The following is a 26056-nucleotide window of genomic DNA, read 5'->3' on the forward strand; positions in this document are numbered from 1 at the left end:
CTGCATCTACTACTATTACTCCACACATCGACCGCTATCCAGCATGCATCTAGAGTATTAAGTTCATAAGAACAGAGTAACGCATTAGGCAAGATGACATGATGTAGAGGGATAAACTCAAGCAATATGATATAAACCCCATCTTTTTATCCTCGATGGCAACAATACAATACGTGTCATTTCCCCTACCGTCACTGGGATCGAGCACCGCATGATTGAACCCAAAGCTAAGCACTTCTCCCATTGCAAGAAAGATCAATCTAGTAGGCCAAACCAAACTGATAATTCGAAGAGACTTGCAAAGATAACCAATCATACATAAAAGAATTCAGAGAAGATTCAAGTATTGTGCATAGATAATCTTGATCATAAACCCACAATTCATCGAATCTCGACAAACACACCGCAAAAAGAATTACATCGAATAGATCTCCAAGAAGATCGAGGAGAACTTTGTATTGAGATCCAAAGAGAGAGAAGAATCCATCTAGCTAATAACTATGGACCCGAAGGTCTGAGGTAAACTACTCACACATCATCGGAGAGGCTATGGTGTTGATGTATAAGCCCTTCGTGATCGATGCCCCCTCCAGGGGAATGCCGGAAAAGGCCCCAAGATGGGATCTCTCGGGTACAGAAGGTTGCGGCGGTGGAAATAGGGTTTCATGGTGCTCCTGGATGGTTTCGGGGTACGTAGGTATATATAGGAGGAAGAAGTAGGTCGGTGGAGCCACGAGGGGCCCACGAGGGTGGGAGGTGCGCCCAGGGGGGCAGGCGCGCCTCCCTGCCTCGTGGCCTCCTCATTGATTTCTTGACGTCCACTCCAAGTCCTCTGGATCACGTTTGTTCCAAAAATCATGCTCCCGAAGGTTTCATTCTGTTTGGACTCCGTTTGATATTCCTTTTCTGCGAAACACTGAAATAGGCAAAAAATTAACAATTTGCACTGGGCCTTGGGTTAGTAGGTTAGTCCCAAAAATAATATAGAAGTGTATAATAAAGCCCATTAAACATCCAAAACAACATATATAATAGCATGGAGCAATAAAAAATTATAGATACATTGGAGACGTATCAAGCCTCCCCAAGCTTAATTCCTGCTCGTCCTCGAGTAGGTAAATGATAAAAACAGAATTTTGATGTGGAATGCTACCTAGCATATTCTTCAATGTAATTTTCTTTATTGTGACATGAATGTTCAGATCCGAAAGATTCAAGATAAAAGTTTAGTATTGACATAAAAATAATAATACTTCAAGCATACTAACCAAGCAATTATGTCTTCTCAAATAACATAGCCAAAGAAAGCTCATCCCTACAAAATCATATAGTTTGGCCATGCTTCATTTTCATCACACAAGAATGCTCTCATCTTGCACAACCCCGATGACAAGCCAAGCAATTGTTTCATACTTTAGTAATCTCAAACTTTTTTTCAACTTTCACGCAATACATGAGCGTGAGCCATGGACATAGCACTATGGGTGGAATAGAATAATAATGATGGGGGTTATGTGGAGAAGACATAAAAGGAGAAAGTCTCACATTGACGCGGCTAATCAACGGGCTAGGGAGATGCCCATCAATTGATGTCAATGCAAGGTGTAGGGATGGCCATGCAACGGATGCACTAGAGCTATAAATGTATGAAAGCTCAACAAAAGAAACTAAGTGGGTGTGCATCCAACTTGCTAGCTCACGAAGACCTAGGGCATTTCAGGAAGCCCATTGTTGGAATATACAAGCCAAGTTCTATAATGAAAATTCCCACTAGTATATGAAAGTGAAAAAACAAGAGACTCTCTATCATAAAGATCATGGTGCTACTTTGAAGCACAAGTGTGGAAAAAGGATAGTAGCATTGTCCCTTTTTTTTCCTCTTTTTTTCCTTTTTTTCCTTTTTTGGGCCTTCTTTTTTTATTTGGCCTTTCTCTATTTTTTTGGGATAATGCTCTATTAATAATGATCATCACACTTCTATTTATTTACAACTCAATGATTACAACTCGATACTAGAACAAAATATGACTCTATATGAATGCCTCCGGCGGTGTACCGGGATGGGCAATGAATCAAGAGTGACATATATGAAATAATATGCATGGTGGCTTTTTCCACAAGTACGATATCAACTACATGATAATGCAAGGAAATGTGACAATGATGAAGCGTGTCATAATAAACGGAACGGTGGAAAGTTGCATGGCAATATATCTTGGAATGGCTATGGAAATGCCATAATAGGTAGGTATAGTGGCTGTTTTGAGGGAGATATAAGGAGGTTTATGTGTGATAGAGCGTATCGTATCACAGGGTTTGGATGCACCGGCGAAGTTTTCACCAACTCTCAAGGTGAGAAAGGGCAATGCACGGTACCGAAGAGGCTAGCAATGATGGAAGGTTGAGAGTGCGTATAATCCATGGACTCAACATTAGTCATAAAGAACTCACATACTTATTGCAAAAATCTACAAGTCATCAAAAACCAAGCACTACGCGCATGCTCCTAGGGGGATAGATTGGTAGGAAAAGACCATCGCTCATCCCCGACCGCCACTCATAAGGATGACAATCAAAGAACACCTCATGTTTCAAATTTGTTACACAACGTTTACCATACGTGCATGCTACGTGACTTGCAAACTTCAACACAAGTATTTCTCAAATTCACAACTACTCAACTAGCACAACTTTAATATCACTACCTCCATATCGCAAAACAATCATCAAGTATCAAACTTCTCTTAGTATTCAACGCACTTATATGAAAGTTTTTGTTATACTAATCTTGGATGCCTATCATATTAGGACTAATTTTATAACCAAAGAAAATTACCATGTTGTTCTAAAGGACTCTCAAAATAATATAAGTGAAGCATGAGAGATCAAATATTTCTATAAAATAGAACCACCGCCGTGCTCTAAAAGATATAAGTGAAGCACTAGAGCAAAATTGTTTAGCTCAAAAGATATAAGTGAGGCATAAAGAGTATTCTAATAAATTCCGATTAATGTGTGTCTCTCCCAAAAGGTGTGTACAGCAAGGATGATTGTGGTAAACTAAAAAGAAAATAATCAAATCATACAAGACGCTCCAAGCAAAACACATATCATGTGGTGAATAAAAATATAGCTCCAAGTAAAGTTACCGATGGACGAAGACGAAAGAGGGGATGCCTTCCGGGGCATCCCCAAGCTTAGCTTTTTGGTTGTCCTTGTATTTTACCTTGGGGTGCCCTTGGCATCCCCAAGCTTAGGCTCTTGCCACTCCTTGTTCCATAATCCATCAAATCTTTACCCAAAACTTGAAAACTTCACAACACAAAACTTAACAGAAAATCTCATGAGCTCCGTTAGCGAAAGAAAACAAAACACCACTTTAAGGTACTGTAATGAACTCATTCTTTATTTGTATTGGTGTTAAACCTACTGTATTCCAACTTCTCTATGGTTCATAAACTCCATTACTAGCCATAGATTCATCAAAATAAGCAAACAACACACGAAAAACAGAATCTGTCAAAAACAGAACAGTCTATAGTAATCTGTATCTAACGCAAACTTCTGTAACTCAGAACAATCTACCAAAATATGAAGACCTAGATAATTTTTTTATTGATCTACTTAAATTGGAATCAGTATTTTATCACATTCTGGTGATTTTTAACAATTGTTTTCGTGAGCAGAAAGTTTCTGACTTTTTCAGCAAGATCAAATAACTATCATCCAAGAAGATCCTATAGGTTTTACTTGGCACAAACACTAACTAAAACATAAAACCACATCTAACCAGAGGCTAGATCAATTATTTATTACTAAACAGAACCAAAAATCAAGAAACAAAAATAAAATTGGGTTGCCTCCAAACAAGCGCTATCGTTTAACGCCCCTAGCTAGGCATAGAGATTTCAGTGATCCTCACATGAAAGACAAGAATTGAAGCACGAAGAGAGCATCATAGAACACGTGACAAACACATATAAGTCTAACATACTTCCTATGCATAGGCATCTTATAGGCAAACAAATTATCAAGGCAAGCAAAAACTAGCATATGCAAGGAAGCGGAAAGAAACAATAGCAATCTCAACATAACGAGAGGTAATTTAGTAACATGAAAATTTCTACAACCATATTTTCCTCTCTCATAATAATTACATGTAGGATCATAAGAAAATTCAACAATATAGCTATCACATAAAATTTTCTCAACATGATCCACATGCATGCGAAGTTGACACTCTTCCGAAATAGTGGGATTATGATTAACTAAAGTCATGACCTCTCCAAACCCACTTTTATCAAAAATACCATAAGATTGAACATTCTCCAAATATGTGGGATCTAAAGTTGACACTCTTCCAAACCCACTTTCAATATTATTTTAAACACTCTTATCAATCTCATATTCATCATGGGGCTTAAATAAATTTTCAAGATCATAAGAGGAATCACCCCAATCATGATCATTGCAACAAGTAGTAGACATAGCAAAACTAGCATCCCCAAGCTTAGGTTTTTGCATATTATTAGCACAATTGACATCAAGAGAATCTATAGTAACATCATTTCAATCATGCTTTTCATCAAAGGAACTACCAAGTATGGGTGCAATAGCAACGATCTCATGTTTAACATAAGGAACTATAGCAAATTCATCTTCATAAATATTGGCATCATGGCCACAAGAATAGCAAGCATCATGTTCATCAAGGGATATTTCAATCAAATCATCGGAATCATCATTATCTATAGATTCATGCATATCATTATTTTCTTCCAAAGCAACAGTCATTCTCTCAATAAATTCTTTGACATAGACATTATGCGCATAATTTTCATAGCAATATTTAAGTATGTCAAAATTTTCAGATTCGTAGAGAGTAATATCATACTTTTCAATCAAAGAAGCAACTTAATAAGCACCCTTAAAAGCAACAAATTCTTCAATTTGTTCGATATCATAGTAACTATAACCACCCTTTGCATAAGAAGATAAGATTTCATTTTCATTAAACACACATAGGTAGGGAAGGTGTTTTTAGGGTTCTTAGAGCAACAAGTAAAATCATAAATTTCACAAAGATTCCAAGCATAACACAACAATCTGTTTATTTGATCCCATAAGAATCTCCCTTTTTCAGACCAATGGTGACGCACAAAATGAGCATGCTCATCTAAAGATTTCCCATCAACTAGGCTAGTTGGGGTTTCAGTACGAGCGCATAAGGATCGAAGATGATCCAAGTAAAACACTTTAAGTGGATCCATATCAATAGATTTTTAGCAAGCAAAGATGCAAGCAAATAGAAGGCACATGGAAACACAAACAAAAAGACATACTGGAAGAAGGCGAAGACAAGGCAAAGGTGAAGTGGGGGAGAGGAAAACGAGAGGCAAATGACAAATAATGTAATGCGAGGGATAAGAGTTTGTGATGGGTACTTGGTATGTCTTGACTTGTGCGTAGACTCCCCGGCAACGGTGCCAGAAATCCTTCTTGCTACCTCTTGAGCATGCGTTGGTTTTCCCTTGAAGAGGAAAGGGTGATGAAGCAAAGTAGCGTAAGTATTTCCCTCAGTTTTTGAGAACCAAGGTATCAATCCAGTAGGAGGCCACACACAAGTCCCTTGTACCTACACAAACAAATAAGAACCTTGCAACCAACGTGACAAAGGGGTTGTCAATCCCTTCAAGGCCACTTGCAAAAGTGAGATCTGATAGAGATGATAAGAAAATATTTTTGGTATTTTTATGATAAAGATTGAAAGTAAAGATTGCAAAATAAACGGTGACAGAAATAGCTAGTTTGCGGGAGATTAATATGATGGAGAATAGACCCGGGGGCCATAGGTTTCACTAGTGGCTTCTCTCAAGATAGCATAAGTATTACGGTTGGTGAACAAATTACCGTCGAGCAATTGATAGAAAAGTGCATAGTTATGAGAATATCTAGGCATGATCATGTATATAGGCATCACGTCCGCAACAAGTAGATCGACTCCTGCCTGCATCTACTACTATTACTCCACACATCGACCGCTATCCAGCATGCATCTAGAGTATTAAGTTCATAAGAACAGAGTAACACATTAGGCAAGATGACATGATATAGAGGGATAAACTCAAGCAATATGATATAAACCCCATCGTTTTATCGTCGATGGCAACAATACAATACATGTCGTTTCCCCTACTATCACTGGGATCGAGCACCGCATGATTGAACCCAAAGCTAAGCACTTCTCCCATTGCAAGAAAGATCAATCTAGTAGGCCAAACCAAACTGATAATTCGAAGAGCTTGCAAAGATAACCAATCATACATAAAAGAATTCAGAGAAGATTCAAATATTGTTCATAGATAATCTTGATCATAAACCCACAATTCATCGGATCTCGACAAACACACCGCAAAAAGAATTACATCGAATAGATCTCCAAGAAGATCGAGGAGAACTTTGTATTGAGATCCAAAGAGAGAGAAGAAGCCATCTAGCTAATAACTATGGACCCAAAGGTCTGAGGTAAACTACTCACACATCATCGGAGAGGCTATTGTCTTGATGTAGAAGCCCTCCGTGATCGATGCCCCCTCCGGCGAAACACCGGAAAAGGCCCCAAGATGGGATCTCACGGGTACAGAAGGTTGCGGCGGTGGAAATAGGGTTTCGTGGTGCTCCTGTATGGTTTCAGGGTACGTAGGTATATATAGGAGGAAGAAGTAGGTCGGTGGAGCCACGAGGGGCCCACGAGGGTGGGGGCGCGCCCAGGGGGGCAGGCGCGCCTCCCTGCCTCGTGGCCTCCTCGTTGATTTATTAACGTCCACTCCAAGTCCTCTGGATCACGTTTGTTCCAAAAATCACGCTCCCGAAGGTTTTATTCCGTTTGGACTCCGTTTGATATTCCTTTTCTGCGGAACACTGAAATAGGCGAAAAAACAGCAATTTGCACTGGGCCTTGGGTTAGTAGGTTAGTCCCAAAAATAATATAAAAGTGTATAATAAAGCCCATTAAACATCCAAAACAGAATATATAATAGCATGTAGCAATCAAAAATTATAGATACGTTGGAGACGTATCACCTGCCGTCCTTGCGGTCTTGGTCTTGTTGCACAGGAATGGAAACCTTTGGCTGATTCCTCGGGACTCCGCGCCTGCGCTTGCCTCCTTAGCACCAAAGAGGAAACCGGTACATTGCGCCTGCTGGCACCCGCCTGGCCTTGGTCGTCATGGCTTGCGTCATCCAAGCCTCATGAGGCGAGGCTTGCATAGAACTCTCTGCCCCTCGGGAGCCAGCCCGAGGAGGCCGCTCCTTGTGGGGGTGTTGGTGTCATCTGCCTTGCAAGGCTGGGCCCCTCGTGAGGGTCTTGAGTTGTTGTCGCTGAAGTTGGGCCGTACCAGGTCGTCGATGGAGCCACACCGTGGGCCACAGGTAGGCAAGTCTGGGTACCCCCATTCCCAGAACACTGATAGTAGCCCCCGGGCCCAAGGCGCGCTCAAACTTGGCTTCGAGGCGAAGCCAAAGGGCAAGTGCGGAGCACTGCGGGCCCTAACCTCCTGCGGCCTCGGTCGACGCGTGGCAATCGATGGGACGTGGGCATCTCCGTTTCCCCACGCGGCCTCCGCAACCGTTCGACTTGACGAGACTCTGCTGCATGCAGAGAAAAACCATCATCGCATGGGATCATGGAGGCCGGTGGTTGGCCTCCCTCCGGCTATAAATGAGGGGAGGGGCAGAGCCCCCTTCGCTCATCTCCATCTTCTCGCGACCCGCTCCTTCTTCTTCTTCTTCTTTGTCCCATCGTCTTGCTGCAACATCCATGGCGCTGACGAGGAGGCTCTCCGCCACCGAGAAGGGGAAGGCCCCCAAGGAGGGGTCAGGTTCGCCGCCGCCCAAGAGAGGGCATGGCCGCCCCCGCAAGCATGCCGCGACCCCGGCTATAGCTCCTTGGGGGAGCGAGCACACTTCTTCAGGGGCCCGCGTCACTTTGGGCGGCCGCGGCGGTGCTTCATCTCGAGGCGGGGCCGCCAAGGGCGAGGCAGCCCCTGCGATGAGGGGAGGCATGCCATGGTTGCCCGGCCTCCTCGGTTGCGCTTCCACTCTGCGGATGTACTCCCGGAGTTTGTCATGTGGTCGGAGAGGCCCGCCGGCACCTGGCTCCCGCTCGCGCGCTTCTTCATGTGTGAGCTGCCGGTCGCGGGGCTCGACGGCCTCTGGCTGCAGGCTGATGGCTACTGCAGCAAGGTTTCCTAGGTTGGGGTCAAAGTCACTACGACGGGCAGCGTGTCCCTGACCTGCGGTTGGCAAGCGTTTGCCCGCGCGCGAGGCCTGAGCGGGAGGCGCACTCTTCATTTCAGGTACGACGGCCTCGCGACCCTCTACGTGAGGGTGTTCGGGGAGGACGGCCATCGTGCGGGGTGCTGCCCGGAAGATGGTAGCAGCGACGATGTGCTTGGCCTTGATGACGGCCGTGACGGCAAGGAGGGTGAGCTTGCCCTTGGCGACGGACGCGCTTCCTTCAGCAGCGGCGGCTTCTCCTCCGGTGAGAGCACCAGCGGCGGTGGCTACCACGTCGCCGAGCTTGCATCGGGGAGGGCAACGTGTCGTCTTGTCGCCGCGCTTCGGTGAAGCGGGAGGAAGACTCGGACTGAGCCTAGGGGCCGCCGGAGCCTGGTCTCGGGAGCTGTTGCGGTCGTGCAAGCCACTTTTATTTAACCTTTCCTTTCTCCCGCATTTGAAAAAAGTAGAGGGCCCCGCTGGGCGTGTAACGAACCAAGGCACTCGTGCCATTATGCTATGTTTGTTATTTTGATATTATGCCGAGATACCGATATTCCGATCAGGTGCGGTTAGGATAACTTAGCTTGATATGCTTGTTGTAGTCTCCGGCCTCGCGAGGGTGCGCTTTCTCTAGCAACATCTGGCGAAGTTTTCTTCTTAATGACTCAGGAGCCGTCGGGCCTCAGGAGGCATCATGCTGCTGCAGATTTATTAGAAAACCTCACATGGTGTCATGCCCTTCCTGGCGCAAGCCCCCAAGCGTGGGTTGGTTGTGGCTGGTGTACCGCGTCGCGATGCCCGGAGGCATGGACTTGGGAGGGTGCGCGTGCCCACAAGCTCGTTCGAGAGCGTCTCGCGAGGATTTAAGGACCGAAGCTCTGGGACGACAGGGCTTTGGTAAGGTGTGGTCTTTGGTGAGTGCCAAGCGCACACCCCTACCTAGCCCCCGCGCGCGGGACGCGCGAGGAGGAGCGACGGGCAACTGCCGCTCTTCTTGGGACAAGGCTGGAGAGGTGAACGAACAAGAGAAAAAAAGCTCCAGCTTTGGCAAACGAGAAATGCGAAAACTCCAAATTCCATTAAGAAGTTGCAAACCAACTACAGAAAGGAAGCAAAAGAACAACCACGTCCGGCACCTAGTCTAGTCTTCTCACCAGCGCGTAGCTAAGTGCTGCCACTAGGACGTGGGAGGGAGCCCCCGTGAGGCCCGCGGGCGACACTCAGGAGACTCCGGGGTGTGTACAGCCCCACTCATTATTACGTGAGAGTGTCACGAGCGGAGACCTTCACAAGCACTGGGTCTTGCTTCATGGGTAGAACTTCCGGAGGTGCTGGATGTTCTAGGCGTTCTGGATGGGGACCCCGTCCTGTGTCTCCAGGCGCGCGGCGCCAGGCCTGGAGACGCGGGCGATCCTGAACGGGCCCTCCCACATGGGTGAGAGCTTATGCAGCCCCTCCCTGGAGAGCACCCGCCTCAGGACGAGATCACCCACCTCGAGCGTCCTGGAGCGGATGCCGCGGCCGTGGTACCGCCACAGCGCCTGCTGGTACCTTGCCGCTCAGAGCGAGGCTTGACGGCGGCGTTCCTCCCCCAGCACGAGGTCCATCCCCCGCGTGGCATCCTGACGTGCCTCGTCAAACGCCAAGACCCGCGTGGAGCGATGCTTGACCTCGTGAGGGAGAACTGCTTCGGCTCCGTAGATGAGGAAGAATGGGATCTCGCCCATCTGCTTGGTTGCTGTGGTGCAGATGGACCACAACACGGACTGGAGCTCATCGAGCCAGCCCCTGCTGCAGGCCTCAAGCTTCTTCTTGAAGGTCCTTGCCTTGAGACCTCTCAGGACCTCTGCGTTGGCACGCTCGGCCTGGCCCTTGATGAACTTGACGGCCGAGCCGGCCGGGATGGTGCGGACAGCTTCCACCTCCGCCCACTTGGTGAACTTGTCAATAGCGATGTATAGGTAGCGGTAGCCCCCGGGCGCCCGTGGGAATGGTCCCAAGATGTCCAGCCCACAGACCGCGAAGGGCCATGTGAGCGGGATGGTCTGGAGGCCCTGAGCGGGTTGGTGGATCTGCTTGGCGTGGAACTGGCAGGCTTCACAGGACTTCACCAGCTCGGTGGCGTCGTTGAGTGCCGTGGGCCAGTAGAACCCGCTGCGGAATGCCTTGCCCATGAGGGTGCGCGATGAAGAGTGATGCCCACAGTCCCACCATGTATATCGGCCAGCAGTTCACATCCCTGCTCCCTGGAAATGCACCGTAAGGAAACGTCGTTTGGATGCTTCCGATAGAGCTCACCGTCCTGGTTGCAGTATGCAGTGGCCTGGTGGGCCACACGCTCTGCGTCTTCCTCCTTCTCCGGCAGGGTGCTCCGCAGTAGGTACGCCTTGAACTCCTCGGTCCAACACCCCTCCTGAGGTTCCAGTGCGAGGAGGAGGCGGGCTCCTGAGGTCGGGCCACAAGCCGAGGCGCCCAACGGAGGAACCTGGGGGAGGTCCTCGTGAGGCGGTGCTGGTTCTGTGGTGGGTGGAGCTGCAGACGGCTTGAAGAGCCGCTCCTCGAATACGCCAAGCTCCTGAGGCAGACACCGGGATGCCCTCTTGGCGATATCATCTGCTTCCTTGTTTGTGCCTCGTGGCACGTGCTGCAATTCCAGGCCCAAGAATCATTTCTCAATTTTGCGTACCTCCTCAAGGTATGCCTCCATGTGCTCATCCTTTGGTGTGTACTCCTTGTTGGAGAAGTTGACGAGGAGTTGCGAGTCGCCCCTGATGGTGAGGCGCCTGGCCCCCAGTGCTGCAGCGTCCTTGAGGCCCGCGATCAGGTCCTCGTACTCTCCAATGTTGTTGGAGACCTTCTCGCCGTGTTGGAAGCAGAGTTGCACGGCGTAGTAGAGCTTGTCTTTGGTGGGCAAAATCAGCATAGCTCCAGCCCCCGCGCCCTGGCATGAGAACGCGCCATCGAAGTACATGATCCAACCATCTGGTGCCTCGTCGCCGGGTATGAGGGAGCAGTCCCCGCACACTTCACGGTCAGGGGTGTCAGTCCATTCCGCCACAAAGTTGGCGAGGGCCGCACCCTTGATGACCCTGGTGGTGCTGAACTCCAACTGGAACGCCTGCAACTCAATGTTCCATTCGGCGACCCTTCCCGCAGTGTTGGGGCTCCTGAGCACCCTTTCCAGAGGGTAAGCTGAGAAAACTTTGATGGGGTGGCCTTGGAAGTAATGGCGCAGCTTTCGGGAGGCGACGAGGAGCGCGAGAAGTAGCTTCTGTGGCATGGGGTAGCGCGCCCGTGCGTCTCGCAGCACCGTGCTGACGAAGTATACCGGGTGCTCAACAAGGGAGGAGGTGTTGGTGAGGTCTTGCAACTCCTGAGTCTGCGGGCCCTCAGGAGCCTTATCATTCGCCATGGCAGCCGTGACCTCAGGAGTACCGTCCTCAGGAGACCCACTGCCTGTGGGGTTGGCCGTGGTCTCAGGAGCATTGTTGGCCGGTGGTGCAGTCGGGGCCACATGAGCGTTGTTGGCCGGTGGTGCAGTCGAGGCCTCAGGAGTGTCATCTTGAGACCGCGGCGCCCCATCTGGTGATGTGGTGCCCCGTGATACGTCCATTTTGCATCATGTTTTCCTACTGTTATTTATGATGTTTTTATGCATAATAATAATAGTAATTCAAATGCCTTTTCTCTCATAATATGCAAGGTACACACAAAGAGGGAGAATTCCGGCAGCTGGAAATCTGGACCTGGAAAAGCTACGCTAGGCTACCTATTCTGCACAACTCCAAACAAGCTGGAACTCCACGGAGAATTTTTATGGAATATATGATGAATATTCGAGCAATAAGTACCAGAGGGGGCCCACCAGGTGGGCACAACCCACCTGGGCGCGCCAGGGAGCCCAGGCGCGCCCTAGTGGGTTGTGCTCACCCAGGCCCACCTCCGGTGCCCATCTTCTGGTATATAGGACATTTTTACCTAGAAAAAAATAAGGAGAGGACTTTCGGGGCAGAGCGCCGCCGTCTCGAGGCGGAACTTGGGCAGGAGCACTTTTGCCCTCCGGTGGAGCGATTCCGCCGGGGGAACTTCCGTCCCGGAGGGGGAAATCATCGTCATCATCATCACCAACAACTCTCCCATCTTGGGGAGGGCAATATTCATCAACATCTTCAACAACACCATCTCATCTCAAACCCTAGTTCATCTCTTGTATTCAATCTTGTTACCGGAACTATAGATTGGTGCTTGTGGGGGACTAGTAGTGTTGATTACATCTTGTAGTTGATTACTATATTGTTTGTTTGGTGGAAGATTATATGTTCAGATCCAATATGCTATTTAATATCCCTCTGATCTTGAGCGTGATTATCATTTGTGAGTAGTTACTTTTGTTCTTGAGGTCACGGGAGAAATCTTGTTGCAAGTAATCATGTGAACTTGATATGTGTTCGATATTTTGATAGTATGTATGTTGTGATTCCCTTAGTGGTGTCATGTGAATGTCGACTACATGACACTTCACCATATTTGGGCCCAAGGGAATGCATTGTGTATTAGTAAGTAGATGATTGGTTGCGAGAGTGACAGAAGCTTAAACCCCAGTTTATGCGCTATTCCGTAAGGGATTGATCGGATCCAAAAGTTTAATGCTATGGTTATTATTTATTCTTAATACTTTTCTCGTAGTTGCGGATGCTTGCGGGAGGGTTAATCATAAGTAGGAGGTTTGTTCAAGTAAGAACAGTACCTAAGCACCGGTCCACCCACATATCAAATTATCAAAGCAGCGAACACAAATCGAACCAACATGGTGAAAGTGACTAGATAAAATTCCTGTGTCCCTCAAGAGCGCTTTGCTTATCATAAGAGACCGTTTTGGCCCGTCCTTTGCCTCAAAAGGATTGGGCTACCTTGCTGCACTTTTGTTACTATTATCGTTACTTGCTCGTTACAAATTATCTTGCTATCAAACTACTCTGCTACTTACAATTTCAGCACTTGCAGACATTACCTTGCTGAAACCACTTGTTATTTCCTTCTGCTCCTCGTTGGGTTCAACACTCTTACTTATAGAAAAGAGCTACAATTGATCCCCTATACTTGTGTGTCATCACCCCGTCGTGAGCCCTTGACCGGACGCTCCTCCCTCACTGCTACCAGCGCTGCGCTGGCTGAGTGAGGCTTGGCGGCCAAGTAGAGCACCAGGGGCTCAAGGGGATGTGGTGCCACCATCACCGGTAGGTTGGTGATGTACTTCTTGAGTACTTGGAAGGCCACGTTGGCCTCTGGAGTCCACTCGAATGGTCCCTTCTTTTTCATCAGCTTGAAGAACGGAAGGGCGCGTTCTCCCAATTTGGAGATGAAATGCCCCAGCGAGGTCACGCAACCCGCCAGCTTCTGCATCTCCTTGAGAGTCTGCGGTGGGCTCATCCTTTCTATGGCCTTGACTTTCTCTGGGTTAGCCTCGATCTCTCTGTGCGACACCAAGAAACCCAGCAGCTTGCCGGATGGGACACCGAACACACATTTCTCTGGGTTGAGCCGCAGGTCCACCGTGCGCAGGCTGGCAAATGTTTCTTCCAGGTCTTCAATAAGGGTCCTTTCGTCCCGAGACTTCACCTCTATGTCGTTGACGTATGCCTCAACGTTCCTCCCGAGCTGCTGGCCCAGAGCGATGTGCATCAGCCGTTGGAAGGTGGCTCCGGCGTTACGCAGCCCGAATGGCATGCAGGTGTAGCAATACACCCCGCATGGGGTCAGGAAAGCCATCTTCTCAACATCTTGCACCGCCATCTTGATTTGGTGATAGCCTGAGAAGGCGTCCAGGAAGCACAGGAGGTCGCACTCGGCAGTGGAGTCGACGATCTGATTGATGCGTGGAAGCGGAAAGGGGTCTTGAGGGCAAGCCTTGTTGAGGTTGGTGAAGTCGGCGCACATGCGCTCCTTTCCGCCCTTCTTGAGGACGATGACCGGGTTCGCCAACCATTCTGGGTACCGCACCTCCCGAATGACACCAGCATCGTGCAGTTTCCGGGTCTCTTGGACGATGAACGACTGCTTCTATGTGGACTGCCGCCGCGCCTTCTGCTTCACCGGTCGCGCATTAGGGCACACCCTTAGGTGATGCTCGATTATTCCCTTGGGATCCCAACCCGATCCTTGGGCTCCCATGCAAACACTTCCTTGTTCGCGCGTAAGAAGTCAACCAACGCCTTTTCTTGATCTGGAGAGTGGTTGGCACCTATGGTGAAGGTGTCACCCGATACCCCATCTTCATCGACCAACACCTGCTTCGTCTCAGCCCGATCTTGAGAGAACAACTGCTTCTTCTTTGTTGGAGCAGCCCCCGGGATCTCTGCCGCCGCGGCCCTGAAGGTGAGCTTGAGGGCCAACAGGGCGTCCTTGGTGTCTCCTGCCACGGTGAGGACGCCGCTGCTTCCCGGCATCTTCATGAGGTTGTAGGCAGGGTGAGTCGCTGCCATGAACTTGGCCAGGGCCAGGTACCTGTAACGCCCACGATGCGGCTATATCTCCCACGTGTCGAGGCACGACTTAGAGGCATAACCGCATAGTGGTTTTGTCGCAAGAAGGGTCATCTTCACACAATCCCATGTAATGAACAAGAATGGGATAAAGAGTTGGCTTACAATTGCCACTTCACACAATACATAAATATTATTCATACATCATCCAAAATACAAACATATAGATCGACTACGGTCAAAATCCAGATGAAAATAAGACAACCCCAAATGCTAGATCCCCGATCGTCCCAACTAGGCTCCACTACTGATCATCAGGAAAAGACACATAGTAACGACCACGTTCCTCGTCGAACTCCCACTTGAGATCGACCCCATCATCTGACTGGCATCGTCGGCACCTGCAACTGTTTTGGTAGAATCTGTGAGTCACGGGGACTCAGCAATCTCACACCCGCGAGATCAAGACTATTTAAGCTTATAGGAAAAGGAGGTGTAATAAGGTGGAGCTGCAGCGGCAAAAGCATATATGGTGGCTAACTTGCGCAAATGAGAGCGAGAAGAGAAGCAACGGAACGGACGTCATCTAGCAATGACCAAGAAGTGATCCTGAACACCTACTTACGTCATGCATAACTCAGACCGTGTTCACCTCCCGGACTCCGCTGAGAAGAGACCATCACGGCTACACACGCAGTTGATGTATTTTAATTGGGTCAAGTGACAAGTTATCTACAACCGGACATTAACAAATTCCCATCTGCCTCATAACCGCGGGCACGGCTTTCGAAAGATATTACCCTGCAGGGGTGTCCCAACTTAGCCCATCATAAGCTCTCACGGTCAACGAAGGATAAACCTTCTCCCGGAAAGACCCGATCAGTCTCGGAATCCCGGTTTACAAGACATTTCGACAATGGTAAAACAAGACCAGCAAAGCCGCCCGAATGTGCCGACAAATCCTGATAGGAGCTGGACATATCTCGTTCTCAGGGCACACCGGATGAACACTACGTACAGCTAAAACCAATCCTCGAGTTTCCCCAAGGTGGCGCTGCAAGTGGCTCTAGTTTGGACCAGCACTCAGAGGAACACTGGCCCGGGGGTTTAAATAAAGATGACCCTCGGGCTCGCGAAAACCCGGGGGAAAAAGGCTTAGGTGGAAAATGGTAAAACCAAAGTTGGGCCTTGCTGGAGGTGTTTTATTCAAGGCGAACTGTCAAGGGGGTCCCATAAATCACCCGACCGCGTAAGGAACGCAAACTCAAGGAACATAATCCCGGTATAACAGTAACTAGGGCGGCAAGAGTGGAACAAAACACCAGGCATAAGGCCGAGCCTTCCACCCTTTACCAAATATATATAGATGCATTAATTAAATAAGAGATATTGTGATATCCCAACATATCCATGTTCCGACATGGAACAAACTTCAACTTCACCTGCAACTAGCAACGCTATAAGAAGGGCTGAGCAAAAGCGGTAACTTAGCCAAACAACGGTTTGCTAGGAAAGGATGGTTAGGGGCTGACATGGCAAAATGGGAGACATGATATAACAAGTGATAGGTAGCGTAGCATGGCAATAGAGCGAACAACTAGCAAAGCAAAGATAGAAGTGATATCGAGGGGTGGTCATCTTGCCTGCAAGGTTCTCAGAGTTGTCGAAAGCTTGATCCTCGTAAGCGTACTCAACAGGTTCCTCGTTCACGAACTCGTCTCCCGGCTCTACCCAAGACAAGAACACAAGCAACGGAACCACAATCAATCACGAGGAATGCACAAGCAACATGATGCAAAACATGTATGATATGCAAGATATGATATGCGATGCATATGCGTGCTCCGGAAGGAAAATGATGAACAAGGCAGTAACTTGGCAAACCAAGCATGCCACTGGAAATATGGGATGATTTCGGTCGAAATCAATATAAAGATCACCGGAATCGGATGCACGGTTTGCAAATGGCAAGCAAAACAAGAATGACACGAATCTGCGATTAACAGCATGATAGCACTTAAAATGCAACAAACAACAATACTACCGCACCCCAACATAGCAACAAAGCACATGACAGTAATCTACAGGAGATGCTTGACAAAAGATGAACACTGAGCTACGGCTAGTTCTCAACATATCAAGCTCAAACAAGCATGGCAAAAGTGCAAAAGATAACAGGTTCACAGACTTGGTGAAAAACTGGACATGGCAGAAAACAGCATCAGGTAGCAATGTTCAGAGCACGAAAACAACATGCTACAGGAACTTAACATAGCAAAACAAGGCATGGCAGTGTTCTACTAAATGCACATGACAAAAGTCCCTTACTGACCATAAGCTAAAAAGGACCAGAAGATATGATGGCAAGCATGTAAACATAGCAAGTTTCGTTATCAGGTTTCAGACTTTGCAGAAAACAGAGCATGGCAGAAATAATAATATGTAGGCCTCTTTGTGAGCTTGATGCACTCACTACAGAGAAATCCACTACAAACCAAGCACACCTACAGCAAGATGGCATGTTTATGAAGCTATCCATGGCAATAACAAAAGCATAGCATGTATGGATCAACTACAATAAGCTTGGCAAATTGCATATCATGTTAAGAATCTGCCAGAAATATTTTATAGCAAAAGTAGAGCAAGATTGAGTCATGCTATAGCTCTCCATAATTTCAAACAATTGCAGGAATGGATCAATCACAACTATATCTACAAAACATCCTTACTGAACATCTCCAAAATATGCATGGATCTCTCTGTAGCATCAAGTTTACATGGCAACAAAATAACAGCAGACAAGGACTTGGAGAAATCACTAAGACCCTGAAATCAGAAATATTACGGGGCCTACTTTGCATGCTTGTGATAGTCACCACAGAGATCACAAAAATACATGGACTATACCACTGGAAAGATGGCATGGCGTACTTCAAAACACATGTAGAGCTCATGCTCATAAGATGCACAGATTTAATGATACAAAAATGACAAATCTCCAAGTTCTGATAAGAACCAGAGAATAACAGCAACTAGCCCTCTTCCAACAGAGATTTGGGCATCAATATGATCTCTAGTGAACATGGTGCAATTGAACAAAATGAAGAGCATCACGAGACGAATAATTTGACATATTACACGCGCGAATCGGAGCTACATGCAAGGAGTTATGGCATCACGAACATGAGCATATGCTAAAAAATCAGGACTTAGAAAATATTGTAGGGTTACGGGAGTCAACGCTCCTCACCACATCCGATCGGGCCCGATGAACTCGCCGGCGGGAGAGAAGAGAGAGGGAGCGGCGGCCGTCGGCGGGGGAAGGAGGAGGCGAGGCGACGCCGGAGGGGGGCGCCGGCGGCGGGCTACGGCGGCGGGGCGCCGGCGAGCTCGCCCGGCGCGGCGGCGGCGCGGGGCCGCGGTGGCGCGCCGGCGCAGCCTCGGGCACGGGCAGGCGTCGCGGGCGGCGGCGGTTCGGGCCGGGCGGGCCCCGCCTGGGCCCGGCGGGCCGGCGCGCGCGGGGAGGAGAGAGAGGGCGCGGTGCGGGATGAGGTGGCGCGACGGGATTCGTCCGGGACGGTGGCGCGGACACGTCCGGCGGCGGAGGATTTCGTCCGGGCGCGAGGTGGAAGAAAGGTAGGGTTTGGACTGCGATTGTTATTTCGGTATGCCCACATATTTATAGGTAGAGGGAGCTAGGAGGCTCCAAATGAGGTGCGGTTTTCGCCCACACGATCGTGATCGAACGACCTAGACCATGGAAGAGAGTTTGGAGGGGTTTTTGCTGGACACTCAAATGGACTTTGCGGATGCCCGGTTAACCGTTGGAGTACCAAACGACCTCCAAATGGAACGAAACTTGACCGGTAGTCTCCGGGTGGTATATTAAGGCCATTTGACAAGTCTCGGTCCATTCCGAGAAAGTTTGACACCCGCACACGAAAGGAACCAGAGGGGTGCACCGGGGGAGATAGGAGCGCCGGATTGCAAAACGGACAACGGGGAGAATGCTTGGATGCATGAGACGAACACGTATGCGAATGCAATGCACATGATGACATGATATGAAAATGCATGACATGACAAAATGCAAAACGAAAGACAAAACCCGACCACGGAGGGAATATCATAACACATAGCCGGAAATGGCAAGAGTCGGAGTTACAAATATGGCAAGATACATGCGGGGTGTTACAGTACCCGAGGATGGCGTTGTACGGGAGGATGATGCGAGCGATGTCGAAGTCGATAAGCTCGGTACGGTAGTTGTCACGGGTGCCGAAGGTGACGGGGAGTCGGATCTGCCCGAGGGGGCTGGTGGAGCCGTCGACGAGTCCGGAGAAGGGCTTCGTAGGGCGGAGCCGGCCATGGGGCACATGAAGCAAGCCGAATACTTCCACCGAGAGCACATTGAGGCCGGCTCCACCGTCGATGAGGGTCTTGGTGACCGCCACGTTGCAGATGGTGGGGGTGCAGAGCATCGGGAGCGCACCGGCGCCGGCTGTGACCGCGGGGTGGTCCCCGGAGTCGAAGATGAGGTCGGCCTTGGGCGCCGCCCAACCTGGCGGTGCCGCCTGCTGCACGTGGAGCATGCCCGCTTGTTGAAAGAACTGCTTGATGTGGTGATCTGAGGGCGGCGCCTGCGAGCCACCGAGGATGGCTGCGACGGCGTGAGGTGCCGGCGCCCCGAAGCGTGTGACGAAAAGGCCTTGCAGCTCCTCCCAGGAGGCCACCGAAGATTCCGGCAGGCCTAGGAGCCAGGCGCGTGGGGCGCCCGTGAGGGCCATGGGGAGCCAATTCGCCATGACTTTGTCGTCGCTGTCGGCCGCCTGAACCGCCTCTTCATACGCCCGGTGAAACCCCACTGGGTCCACCGCACCGTCATAGTGAGGCGGCATCTCTGCCTAAACTTGGGCGGCCACTGCACTTGTCGTAAGGCGGGGGTGAAGGCCCGGAGACCCACGGTGCCTCCGTGCGCGCCTGTCGATCCGGTCGGAGGAGCGGCGCCCGCCATGAGAGCTAGATGACGTGTGCGGAGTACGGCGGACAAAGAGGCGAAGCTTCGATGCACCCCTACCTGGCATGCAAAATGTCGGATTTCGGGTTCCGCAAACCCTTGAGAGGTTCGAACTCTGGGGTGCGTGTGAAGAACTCGTCCTCCCCAGTCCGCCTACTCGCTAATCTCACAGCCTAGCTCGACGAACTAAATGGAAAAGAGACAACAGTTTACCCAGGTTCGGGCCACCTTGCGGTGTAAAACCCTACTCCTGCTTTGTGGTGGATTGGCCTCGAGGGGCCGAGGATGAACTAGTACAGTGGCGAACAACCTTAGGAGGAGAGGTGTTCTTGGGCTCGAGTGAGCTGGTGTATGTGATGGTGGAATGGATCCTCTGTCCCGTCCTATGGTGGTGGCTAAGTCCTATTTATAGTGGCCTTGGTCGTCTTGCCAAATGAAGGGCGGGAAGGGATCCCACAACGGCCAAATTCGAAGGGAGACAACTAGTACAAGCTATCCTAACAAAAGTAGTCTTCGCCTTCAAAAGCCTCTGGTCATGACGCCGTGGTGGGCTCGGAGATGACCTCCATCCTACCGTCCCGGCGGTCTTGGTCTTGTTGCACGGGAATGGAAACCTTTGGCTGATTCCTCAGGACTCCGCGCATGCACTTGCCTCCTTAGCACCAAAGAGGAAACTGGTACACTGCGCCCGCTGGCGCCCGCCTGGCCTTGGTCGTCATGGCTCGCGTCATCCAAGCCTCATGAGGTGACGCTTGCATAGAACTCTCTGCCCCTCGGGAGCTAGCCTGAGGAGGCCGCTCCTTGTGGGGGTCTTGGTGTCATCTGCCTCGCGAGGGTCTTGAGTTGTTGTCGCTGAAGTTGGGCCGTACCAGGCCGTCGATGGAGCCACGCCGTGGGCTGCAGGCAGGCAAGTCTAGGTACCCCTGTTCCCAGAACACCGACAGTTAGGTTTACCTTAATTCTTCTTTCGTAGTTGCGGATGCTTGCAAGAGGGGTTAATCATAAGTGGGAGGATTGTCCAAGGAAGGGTAGCACCCAAGCACCGGTCCACCCACATATCAAATTATCAAAGTAACGAACGTGAATCATATGAGCATGATGAAAACTAACTTGACAATAATTCCCATATGTCCTCGGGAGCGCTTTGCTTTATATAAGAGTATGTCCAGGCTTGTCCTTTACTACAAAAAGGACTGGGCCACCTTGCTGCTCCTTGTTTACTTTCGTTACTTGTTACCCGTTACGATTCATCTTATCACAAAACTATATGTTACCGATAATTTCAGTGCTTGCAGAGAATACCATGCTGAAAACCACTTGTCATTTCCTTCTGCTCCTCGTTGGGTTCGACACTCTTACTTATTGAAAGGACTACGATAGATCCCCTATACTTGTGGGTCATCACTGAAGCACGTCCAGCCACCGCGGCGGGATGGGGATTGGGTAGGTGGCGACCTGATCCTGCATGGAGTAGTGGACGCCGCACACGGTCCTCCCGTAGTCACCATAGGCGAACGTGTCAACGCAGGCGCAGGCGCAGTGGTACTCGGGCTTGCCAATGTCGCGGTCGATGAAGCGCTGCATCACCACCACCAGCACACAGAGGAGGGTAGGGCACAACCGGCACGACTGATGTCGCTTGAAGCTACGTGGTATTTCCCAAGAGAGGAAGGGATGATGCAGCATAGCGGTGGTAGGTATTCCCCTCAGATATGAAACCAAGGTTATCGAACTACTAGGAGAATCAAGCAACACAACGTAAACAGCCCCTGCACACAGATAACAAATCCTCGCAACCCGACGTGTTAAAGGGGTTGTCAATCCCTTCCGTGGTACGGTGCCTCAAGATAGGCAAACTGACGTGGGATAAATTGTAGTAGATTGATAGATCGAACGCCAAATAAAATAACTAGAAATAAAACACAACAAGGTATTTTTGTATTTTTGGTTTAATAGATCTGAAAATAAATGGAAGAGAAAAGTAGATCACAAAGGCAAATATAAGAGAAAGAAGACACGGGGCCGTAGGTTTCACTAGTGGCTTCTCTCGAGAAAAATAGCAAATGATGGGTAAACAAATTACTATTGGGCAATTGATAGAACTTCGAATAATCATGACGATATCCAGGCAATGATCATTATATAGGCATCACGTCCAAGATTAGTAGACCGACTCCTACCTGGATCTACTACTATTACTACATCGACCGCTATCTAGCATGCATCCAGTGTATTAAGTTCATGGAAAAACGGAGTAATGCAATAAGAACGATGACATGATGTAGACAAGATCTACCTATGTAGAGATAGACCCCATCGTTTTATCCTTAGTAGCAACGATACATACGTGTTGGTTCCCCTTCTGTCACTGGGATCAAGCACCGTAAGATCGAACCCACTACAAAGCACCTCTTCCCATTGCAAGATAAATAGATCAAGTTGGCCAAACAAAACCCAAATATCGGAGAAGAAATACGAGGCTATAAGCAATCATGCATATAAGAGATCAAAGAAACTCAAATAACTTTCATGGATATAAAAAGATATAAATGATCATAAACTCAAAGTTCATCAGATCCCAACAAACACACCGCAAAAGAGTTACATCAAATGGATCTCTAAGAGACCAATGTATTGAGAATTAAGCGAGAGAGAGGAAGCCATCTAGCTACTAACTATGGACCCGAAGGTCTACAAAGAACTACTCATGCATCATGGGAGAGGCACCAATGGAGGTGGTGAACCTCATCCGAGATGGTGTCTAGATTGGATCTGGTGGTTCTGGACTCTGCGGCGGCTGGATGAATATTTCGTCGACTTTCCTAGGGTTTTGGGAATATTGGGGTATTTATAGAGCAAAGAGGCGGTCCGGGGGGCACCCGAGGTGGGCACAACCCACCAGGGTGCGTCTGGGCCTCCTGGCGCGCCCTGGTGGGTTGTGCCCCCCTCGGGGCACCCCCTAGGTGCAGCCAGGGCCCATTATGTTCCTTCTGGTCCATAAAAATTCTCCGTGAAGTTTTGATGCATTTGGACTCCGTCTGATATTGATTTCCTGCGATGTAAAAAACATGCAGAAAGCAACAACTGGCACTTGGCACTATGTCAATAGGTTAGTACCAAAAAATAATGACTATAAAATGATTATAAAACATCCAAGATTGATAATATAATAGCATGGAACAATCAAAAATTATAGATACGTTGGAGACATATCGACGACCTCCTTGCGTCGCTCCTCACTGCCCACCCTACCCGAGGGTTCAGTGCATGGCTGACATGGCCTCCTTGCGCCGCTCCTCGCTGCCCGCTGATACGTCTCCAACGTATCTATAATTTATGAAGTATTCATGCTGCTATATTATCATTCTTGGATGTTTTACAATCATTTTATAGCAACTTTATAGCATTTTTTGGGACTAACCTATTGACATAGTGCCAAGTGCAGTTGTTGTTTTTTGCTTGTTTTTTGCATCGCAGAGAATCAATATCAAACGAAGTCCAAATGCAGCGAAACTTTTTGTGGATTTTTTGGACCAGAAGACATCCAGTGGGCCAGAGAAGCACGTGGGGGGTGCCCCGAGGGGGTACAACTCACCAGGGCACGCCTGGGCCCCCAGGCGCGCCCAGGTGGGTTGTGCCCACCTCGATGGCCTCCCACACCCCATCTTCGCCCTATAAATCGTCAAATATTCCAAAACCCTTCGGGGCAGCCCTAGATCAGAAGTTCCGCCGCCGCAAGGCTTTGTAGCCACCGAAAACCAATCTAGACCCCGTTCCGGCACCCTGACGAAAGGGGGAATCATCACCTGTGGCCATCTTCATCATCCCGGCGGCCACCACGATGAGGAGGGAGTAGTCCACCCTCAGGGCTGAGGGTTTGTACTAGTAGGTATGTGTTTAATCTCCCTCTCTCATGTTCTTGATATTGCATGATCTTGATGTATTGCGGGCTTCGTTAATATAGTCGGATCATATGGTGTTTTCCCCTCTCTATCTTGTTGTGATGAATTGAGTTTTTCCCTTTGAGATTTCGTTATTATCGGATTGAATACTTTTATGGATTTGAGAGCACTTGATACATGTCTTGCATACGAATACTCGTGGTGACAATGGGGTATCATATTGATTCACTTGATATATGTTTTGGCACTCAACTCGCGGATTCCCGCGGTGACATTGGGGTAATCTATGCATAGGGGTTGATGCACGTTCTCATCTTTTGTTTCTCCGGTAGAAATCTTGGGGCACTCTTTGAAGTTCTTTGTGTCGGATTGAGTATTACGAACCTGAATTTGCTTTGGTGTTATTTTAGTATGAACTCTTGGTTAGATCGATCGGAAAGAATAGCTTGTTGTTATTTTAGTACGAACTCTAGGATAGATTGATCAGAAAGAATAGTTTGAGGTGGTTTCGTACCCTACAAACAATTTATTCTTATGTTCTCCGCTAGATAGGAACTTTGGAGTGATTCTTCATCGCACTTTGAGGGATGGTTATATGGTCCAATTATATTAGCATTGTTGAGAGATTGCACTAGCGAAAGTACAGACCCTAGGCCTCATTTTCAAGCATTGTAATACCGTTTTTGTGCCTGTTTACTATTTGCTACCTTGCTGTTTTTATTTATTCAGATTATAAAAATATATTTCTACCATCATATTACACTTTTATCACCATCTCTTCGCCGAACTAGTGCACCTATACAATTTTCCATTGTATTAGGTGTGTTGGGGACACAAGAGATTTCTTGTATTTGGTTGCAGGGTTGTTTGAGAGAGACCATCTTCATCCTATGCCTCCCGTGGATTGATAAATCTTAGGTCATCCACTTGAGGGAAAATTGCTACTGTCCTACAAAACTCTGCGCTTGGAGGCCCAACACGTGTCTACAAGAATAAAGTTGAGAAGTGATACGTCCATTTTGCATCTTGTTTTCTTACTGTTATTTATGATGTTTTTATCCATAATAATACTTTTTGGAGTAATTCTAATGCCTTTTCTCTCATAATTTGCAAGGTACACACCAAGAGGGAGAATTTCGGCACCTGGAAAAGGTACGTCTGGCTACCTATTCTGCACAACTCCAAACAAGCTGAAACTTCACGGAGATTTTTTATGGAATATTTAAGAATTATTGGAGCAAATAACTACCAGAGGGGGCCCACCAGGTGGGCACAACCCACCTGGGCGCGCCAGGGAGCCCGGGCGCGCCCTGGTGGGTTGTGCTCACCCAGGCCCACCTCCGGTGCCCGTCTTCTGGTATATAGATCATTTTGACCTAGAAAAAAATAAGGGGAGGACTTTCGGGATGGAGCGCCGCCGTCTCGAGGCGGAACTTGGGTAGGAACACTATTGCCCTCCGGCGGAGCGATTCCACCGGGGGAACTTCCCTCCCGGAGGGGGAAATCATCGTCCTCATCATCACTAACAACTCTCCCATCTTGGGGAGGGCAATCTCCATCAACATGTTCAACAGCACCATCTCATCTCAAACCCTAGTTCATCTCTTGTGTTCAATCTTGTTACCGTAACTATAGATTGGTGCTTGTGGTTGACTAGTAGTCTTGATTACATCTTGTAGTTGATTACTATATGGTTTATTTGGTGGAAGATTATATGTTCAGATCCGTTATGCTATTTAATACTCCTCTGATCATGAGCATGTTTATCATTTGTGAGTAGTTACCCTTGTTCTTGAGGTCACGGGAGAAATCATGTTGCAAGTAATCATGTGAATTTGATATGTGTTCGATATTTTGATAGTATGTATGTTGTTATTCCCTTAGTGGTGTCATGTGAACGTCGACTACATGACACTTCACCATATTTGGGCCTAAGGGAATGCATTGTGGAGTAGCAATTAGATGATGGGTTGCGAGAGTGACAGAAGCTTAAACCCCAGTTTATGCGATATTCCGTAAGGGACCGATTGGATCCAAAAGTTTAAGGCTATGGTTAGAATTTATTCTTAATACTTTCTCGTAGTTGCGGATGCTTGCGGGAGGGTTAATCATAAATAAGAGGTTTGTTCAAGTAAGAACAGCACCTAAGCACCGTTCCACCCACATATCAAATTATTAAAGTAGCGAACATCAATTAAACCAACATGATGAAACTGACTAGATGAAATTCCCGTGTACCCTCAAGAACGCTTTGCTGACTATAAGAGACTGTTTTGGCCTATCCTTTGCCTCAAAAGGATTGGGCTACCTTGCTGCACTTTTGTTACTACTATCGTTACTTGCTCGTTACAATTTATCTTGCTATCAAACTAC

The sequence above is a fragment of the Aegilops tauschii genome, chromosome 2, assembly GCF_002575655.3.
Source record: "Aegilops tauschii subsp. strangulata cultivar AL8/78 chromosome 2, Aet v6.0, whole genome shotgun sequence".
NCBI classification, from domain to species: domain Eukaryota; kingdom Viridiplantae; phylum Streptophyta; class Magnoliopsida; order Poales; family Poaceae; genus Aegilops; species Aegilops tauschii.